Here is an 8,207-nt window from a genome sequence, read left to right on the forward strand (position 1 = left end):
CCTTCCTTCCTTCCTTCCTTCCTTCCTTCCTTCCTTCCTTCCTTCCTTCCTTTCTTCCTGTCTTTCTGTCTTTCCTTCTTTCTTTCTTTTTCTTTATTTCAACTTTTCAAACCACCACACCTCTACTCCTTAAGACATGCCTGAGAGAAAGGCCCCTTTGTTCCTGGCCCTGCATGGTCTCTGGAATTTTCTCTGCCTTCCAGCTGCCCCGCACCTACAAGGTCTTGTTTCCTTGCACACTATTTGGCAAGGGGCTTTTTTTCTTTTCTTTTTAAATTTCTTCCCTCTACTTGACAAAAGATGGCCTGGTGACATTTATTTCCAGAAACTGGAAATTAAGCATGCCTGTCCCACCTCTTCGCCCACCACCAGCTGAAACTGATGCTGCCTGAGCCTGGCACGTTTGGAGTGCCAGGGCAGGCAGACCCCGACGTGTCAGGCCCCAGGGTGAGGACAGTCTGGGGGCGGGCAATGAAGGGGCTGCCAGGTTTCTGTCACATGGAGTTTCCCTGACTCTGGCTGGATTCCACTGCTCCCAGCACCGGAGGGATGGGAGGCAGGGAGGGGCCGAGTCATTCATTCATTCATTCATTCATTCATTCATTCATTCATTCTAGACAGGGTCTCTCTACATAGTCTTGGCTGTCCTGGAACTCACTCTATAGACCAAGCTGCCCTCAAATTCATGGAGACTCCCCTGCCTCCTTACTGCTGGGATTAAAGATGTGTGCCCCATACCAGTCCAGGCCAAGTTCTTAACAATAACAGGAGGAGGACACAAAGGCCCAGGCTTGGGATGATGTGTTTTCCAGATCTTGTTCACAATTCTGTGAAACATACATAAAGTCCCTTGAGGTTCCTGGATGGATGTCACAAAGCCTCCCATCCTCACAGATGGTGCTGGCACTGTACGGGTCCATGATTCACTGAAGAATGACCCCCTGGACTCAAATAGTATGTAAACACAAAGAGTGTTTTAGTCTGTAGAAGTACAGCATGGTGGGGTCTCCCCATTACCAAGATAGACACCCAAGTGATCTCGACAGCCCAAGTTAAAGCACATTAGGGGAGTTCCAGGGTAGGTGGGCTTTGTTCTGTTCTGTCTCTAGTCAAATGCAGTAGTGAGAAGGGGAAGTACAGAACAGGAGTTTATCTGTAACTGACTGTGAACAATCAATTGAGAGTACCTTTGGACCAACTTGTCTCATCTCTCGCAGCACTAGTAAGGCTACAGTCCTTCCCAGCTGACGCTGGAACCTCCCCAACCACACACAGCTTCTAGAGAATCGTCTGTACCCCAAACAAGAGGCCTGAGGTCAGACGGATCCAGAATTTAGCACAGACCCACCTGCTGCAGGTGGTTAGGATGTAAATGAGGATTTCTGAAATGTTCTGGAACAATCTGGGTCTGGAGTAGGGGTGCTACTCAAGAATGCTGAGGGAGCCAGGCAGTGGTAATCCCAGCACTTGGGAGGCAGAGACACATGGATATCTGAGTTTGAGGCCACCCTTGTCTACAAACTGAGTTCCAGGACAGCTAGGGCTACATAAAGAAACCCTGTCTCAGAAAACAAACAGAAACAATGCACAGGAGAAGATGGGGGTAGAGAGGGTCGTGGTGACTTTCAAGGCCTCTGTGAGCCTCTGTTTGCCCATCTTCACAGTGAGTACACAGGGAAGCCAGAGGTATGTTCCAGCTGGCACAGGTAAGAAGATGCAAAGAGCCCTTGAAAGGCGACAGTGTGGGAGCCTGGGATACTTCTGACAAAGCCACCAGTGACCCCATGCCTGAGCCACCCACACAGCACACCTGGCTCCTTGTGTGTGGAGGGGACCAGGAGGCCTCAGCTGTAGCTTCTTTGAAGCATCAGGGAAAGAGTTGGTCCTGAGTCCATGGGGGATGGGCATGGAGCCCCCACACCCTCAGTGACGTGGTGAATCGTTCCCCAGCCTGGGAGCAGGTCCCCTCTGTCATTGTAGCCTGTGGTCTCAGGGACGAAATCCCAGCAGGCTTGTAAGCTGGAGCTGAAAGAAGCAGTTTTAGGGCCAAGCAGTTTAAGAGCCAAGACCCTCACCAGATGGGCAGATGGCCCTGAGCCTGCAGAAGGGATCTCCAGGCCCTGCCCCAACTCTAGACAATGGCATCCTTTGCACAGAGAGGATCAAAAGAAGCCTCAGGTCCCACAGCATTCTCAGGAGGAATGCTGGTCCTGCACTGGGCAGAGGTCCCCTGTCATCAAGGACTGGCCCTGAGGAGTCAGTGGCTGGTCCCTCTGCTCATTTCGGGGCTGGGCAGCCATGTTCAAGACCTCATGTACTTTGCCCAGCCATGGAGCATGGTGGAAACCAGGAAGATCAGGTTATCCAAACATTTCTGAAAAAGAAAGTGCTTGCAGAAGAGGTAGTTTGGAGGCATCAAAGCCAATAGTGACTGAGGAAGTGGCTTGAAGAGGGGGCAGAGTTGTGAGGGGCAGGGTGCTCAGGGAAAATGTTACTCTTGCATCACTGCCTGCCATCAAAGGGCTGGGGGGATATCCAACATGACGTCCTGGGTTTACATCTCCAGAACCTGTGGAAGGAGCTACACTTCCTGGTGTGTGCCTGTCCCACAGCACTGGTAGGAGGGGAGAGGAGGCTGCCTGGGACTTGTTGATCATACAGCCCATAAGAACAGGTGAGCTCCAGGCCAGTGAGGCTTTCCTCAGAAAACAAGACTGAGAGCAAGGGAGACAGCTGAGGCTGACCTCTGTCCTACATAGACACACACACACACACACACACACACACACACACACACACATGGCTGCAGGTTCATTTCCAGCCATGCATTCACACACACATACTCATGTGTATACAATACACACATATACGTACACAAGCATGCACACACATACACTCATGCACACACATACATACAAATGCATACACAATATGTGGGCATGCACACAGGCACACACACATGTGCACACACATGATGCACTCATGCATGCACACATGTGCATACACACACTTGTACACACATACTCATGCACACATATACACTTAAGTGCACATACTCATGTACACACACATGAATTGAGGTACACAGTGCATGCACTCAGACACGCATCCACACACTCCTGAACACACTTATGAATGCACACACACATGCGCACACACAGGCCTACAGGTTCATTCCTAGTCCCCATGGAGAGATGGAATTCTCTGGAAGGGGTCAGAAGGAACAGGATGGTACAGAAGTTCTGGATGATCTCTGAACCCCAACCCTCCCTCGTCTGCAATTGAGATTCCAAGTTGTACATCAGTTAGGACTTGGGCTCAGCCTGAGTTAGGAGCTCAGCGCAAGGTCAGGTGCGAGGCCAGCTCCAGCACGAGGAGGCCCCAGATAGCTCAAGCCCCTCTCTACTTACTTCATTTCCGTGTCATAAAGCATGCGACTTCAGTTTTATAATCTTCAAACATGTTCTAAGGAAGCAGATCACAACTTTCTGAAGTTTCTTTTTATATATGTGTTTCTTTCTTACCCACCTTACTTTCCCCAGCAGGTATTTAACCGGATAGGCTCACGATTAGGCAGATCGCTGACACCATATCTTCAGTATCACAGTTAGCACACTGTGTCTTAAACATATACTCCAAGCTTTTAACTGACTTTACACTAACAATATCTTTGTTTTTGTCCTCTACAACCATGGCCATAATAAAAAAAAAGTTTACTACATTGACACAGATCTGGTTGCTGGTTGACCATCGTTTTCTCTTTTATTTTTTCTTTTTCTTTTTTTTGGTTTTTTGAGACAGGGTTTCTCTGTGTAGCCCAGGCTGTCCTGGAACCAGGCTGGCCTCAAACTCAGAAATCCGCCTGCCTCTGCCTCCCAAGTGCTGGGATTAAAGGCGTGCGCCACCACCCCCCAGCCATACAATAAATCTTAAACAAAAAACAAACAACTTTCTCTAAGTTTCTAGTTGATTCAATAATCGTTATTAAATTCTATCATACATTTTTAATAAATCTACCTTAGAATTATTAAGAAATTTCTACTATGACATTACTGCACTCAATACAGAAAAAGTGATTTAAAAAAAAAAAAGCCACCAAGAGCATATAGTGTTATACTAGAGGAAAGAATACATACTCCAGCCAGTCCCAGGAAAAACAGCCTAGGCTGCAGGTTCTGTCACACTAGTCTGTGCCAGGCTCCTGTAAGGAGTCTCATCCATAAAGCACTCAGATGCTACTACCTGGGACAAAGCCATGGTTTCCATCAAACGAGTCACACCAGGATCAGGGCTCAGCCCGAGGGTCATAGGCTCAGCTGAGAATCAGGGATCAGCCCATGGTCATAGGCTTATGGTACTGGCCCTGGGAGCATCACCCTGTCACCGGCTTGATGATCTGGTCTCTATCACCCCCACTGGGCTACACCCAAAGGCTTCCAGCCTGCAGGAGGTTCAGCAGGGACGGGCTCAGGGCTGTGGAAAATTCCTGCCAGCCCTGGGGCCTGCTGCTTCCCACTGCAGCCCATGCTGCTGATGGATGGATGCCTGTTGCTCCAGGGGCTGTAGGGGCCCTCACACCTGTTGATGTGTGATGATCCCCAGTGGCACCCCCACAATCCATCTGGCCATGGGTCAAATGAGAGTGAGCCATGTCGTGCCAGAGATGGGAGGAATACAGGGGCTTGGGAACTCTCAGACTTACACATACTACCTCCCTAGGCCCCTCTGTGTCATGGAAGGAAAGAATGGTTCTACAAACACGAGTGAGTTCCCCATGCATCTGCTTTGCTGGAACAGAGACTGGAGCCACATGCCCACGTGCCCGTCCCTCTACCTGATGCCTGTCTGGCTCCTGGTGGCCCTGTGCTCAAGGGTGATTTGTGTTACCTCCTCTAGCCTCATTGTCAGCCGTCATGGATGTGTCACATTCCCATAATTGCTGAAAGCACTCCACTGCCTCACGGCCCTGGCACAAGCTCTTCAGCCTCCCTCTTTTTCATCTAGACAAAGGGCCAGGGAACCTTTAGTGCTCTAAGCTACACAGCTTCAGCTAAAGGCATAGGTGGGACCTTGAATTCAGGGCACTGTTCCTCCAGAGGCTGATACACGTGGCTGGGATAGCCCTGGAAATGGGCTGGGAGCATAAAGGATAGAATTACACACACTTCCTTCTTCCCTTGCTCCCAGCTCTTCAGTACCCAGGGAAGGCAGCTGGTGCTGACAGGCTCTTGGACTCAGGCTGCTCCCTGCTCCAGGTAAGGCCACCTGAGATGACAATTTCACTTGTCCCTCTCTGGAACATCTCTCTTGGAAGAGACCATTTTAATTCTTCTAATCTGCCCTTGCTTATTTTTGATTGCTGTAGCAGCCAGGGCTGGTCTAGGACCAATGGGAAAGGTCTGATGGCTTGCAGAGTGGCCCAGATCAGAACCAGCAGCCAGTGTCCACCAGCAGGTGTTTCACAGAGGCTGAGTGGCCTGAGTTTATGGAGCAGGGAGATTCTTTCTGACTTTGGGGGATGGAGTTAGAGGAGTTTAAACCTTATGCTGATCCAGAACTGGACTGGAAATCATACAGTCTACAGGCTACCTGGGCCCACATGTCGTGTTCATTGTCTCATATGGCAAACAAGGGACAAAGCCAGATATGGGCTTTTCTGCTTGTCTTTTCAGTTGTTCCTGTTGTCTTTCTTTCTGAGGTTTTCACGTAGCACAGGCCTCAAACTGGCCTCAAACTTCTTATGTAGCTAAAGATGACCCTGAACTCCTAATCTTCCTGCCTTTATGTCCACCATGCCAGGATGACAGTCAGTGCCACCATGCCTGGCTTGGGCCACAGAACCCAGGGCTCCGTGTGTCCCAGGTGAGCGCTGATCACTTAGAGCCACTGCTAAGCCTCTGTTGTTTTGAGATGGGTCTGCCACAGAGTCCAGGTGACCCTAAATGCTGAATCCTCCTGCCTCAGCGACTAGAGTGCTGGGATCACAAGTGTGTTAGCATGCTGAGCTGTGGTTTGGGGGCATTTTTTCTTGTTTGCTTGGGTTTTACTGGCTTTTGTTCCATTCCAGGAAGGTGGGCTTTTCCCATTCCTCTAGGGAAAGTATCTCAGAGTCGGTGTAGACAGGATCTGGGCCCCTTCTTTGTTCTCCAACCTGTGCTCTTCAAGTCACTTTTGGAAGCCATTACTCCCAGTGGGTTAGGGCTGCCCAGCCCAGGATGGTGGAAACTCTGATCCTGAAACTCTATATCTTTGAGGAACATAATTTTTTGGAGTAATAAGCATCAGGTAATAGGAGAGGATCCATTCAAAGCTAAGGCTGGGCCAACCTGCCATGCTACTTTCTTCCTTCTTTCCAAACACCTTGCTAGGAGGCTTATAAATTAGGCCATACACATGGATCTGGACTTATCCTGCACTCCACCTACCAGCCTGATTCAACGTATAGGACAGGGAATGTAAACAGGAGAGGATTATGGGATAGGTGAGAGCAGGTGTGGACCTTCAGCCTAGAACCACCACCCCCAGTTCCACTTCATACCCCCCACCAGGGAGTGGAGCCCAGCACAGCATTCCCCAGTGATGGCTTGGAGGTGGGGTTCAGCCTCACTCCCCTTACTTGCCCCAAACCCTGGGTTCCATCTCTGACAGAAGGAAAGGAAAGCTTTAGAAAGACCAGTAGCCATCCCTGGTCATCTGTTTCTAGAACTTTCTCAGCTCCTCAGACTTCACCATAGTCCAACAGATGTGCCTACATGTCTCTGACAGAAGGAAAGGAAAGCTTTAGAAAGACCAGTAGCCATCCCTGGTCATCTGTTTCTAGAACTTTCTCAGCTCCTCAGACTTCACCATAGTCCAACAGATGTGCCTACATGTGACCCCCAAAGTTATTGCACAGACCACTTTCTTTTTAAACCTTGCATTAATTTACTTATTATGTGTCCATGTGTGCCATGGCCTGCGTGTGTAGGTCAAATAGCAACTGGCAGGAGTTGTTGCTCTTCTTCCACAACGTAGGACCCAGGGATGGAGTCCCAGCTGCCACGTCAGCCAAGGCCACCAGGCCAGCCCTGGGTGTGGTTCATCATGGAGTCACCCAGCCACTGCCACAGTCTGTCAGCCCTGGACAGTTACTTCAACCTCACCACGTCCTATCGCAGAGACTCTGACATCTTTCTGCCCTATGGCTGGTTGGAGCCATGGCTGTAACCTCCAGTCCAAACCCAGGCCAACCTCTCTCCCAAGACTGACCTGGTGGCCTGCGTTATGTCCAACTGAGATTCCAAATCAGCCCAAGTACTGTCCTAGCAGAAGCTTCGGGATCACCTCCACGTGGGTGTGTTTGGCAAAGGACATATGCAGCCCCCTAAAAGGGACGCGATGGGGACTCTGGCCAGACACACCCTTTATTTGAGAACTCCCTCCACCCGATTACATGACAGAGAAGCTGTGAAAGAATGCTCTGGAAGCCTGGGTGGTGCCAGTGGTCCTGGGGCCCAGCAGGAAGAACTACGAACACTTCCTGTCCCCTGATGCTTTTATCCGTGTGGATGACTTCAAGAGCCCAGGGGATCTGGCTCAGTACCTGCAGGAGAGCCTGGGCTATCGGAGCTACTTCCGCTATAGGGAGACACTTAGGCCTCGGTTGGGGAGCATGGCCTTGGCATTCTGCAAGGCGTGCAGAAAGCTGCAATGGAACCAGAGGTACCAGACAGTACCCAATGTGGCCTCTTGGTTCTAGTGAGGTGGCTGGCCACAGTCCTGCAGGCAGGAGTGGCTCACCCAGAAGTCATCCTCTGGAACCCCTGGGTGAGACGCCTTTATCTGGAACCCCTCTATGGGTATCTCAGCTGCCCAGAGCCTTGGTTCTGGGATTTTCACATAGAACTTTGCTCGCCAGGAACGTGGGTAGCCAGAAACCTGAGGGACATCAAGGAACCTGCTCCTGACACACACTGCTTCAGGACCTCTGACTCCCCAGGGTCCCTCCCACTGGTTGGTGATGGGTCTGCCTCATTTGCCTGTGGTGTTTATGATACAACTCACTCCTGTGGTAGTGGTGGTGGTGGTATGACCTGTCACAGCTGTCCGGATGGGACCTTAATCTGTGTGTCTAACCCAGGATGACTGTGTGTCTTTTCCCTAGGGACAATCCATACCAAATGGGAGTGGGTGTGCCTGGGATGCTTGGCCTTCTGGGTGGCCCTGTG

General features: G+C 50.4%; 1 pseudogene; it reads left to right on the top strand.

Moving 5' to 3' along the window:
* Positions 1-7,023: 7,023 nt before the first annotated feature.
* On the top strand, positions 7,024-7,738 carry LOC114612024 (annotated as a pseudogene).
* The last annotated feature ends 469 nt before the right edge of the window (positions 7,739-8,207 follow it).

This window comes from Grammomys surdaster, unplaced genomic scaffold, assembly GCF_004785775.1.
Source record: "Grammomys surdaster isolate TR1022 unplaced genomic scaffold, NIH_TR_1.0 62, whole genome shotgun sequence".
NCBI classification, from domain to species: Eukaryota; Metazoa; Chordata; class Mammalia; order Rodentia; family Muridae; genus Grammomys; species Grammomys surdaster.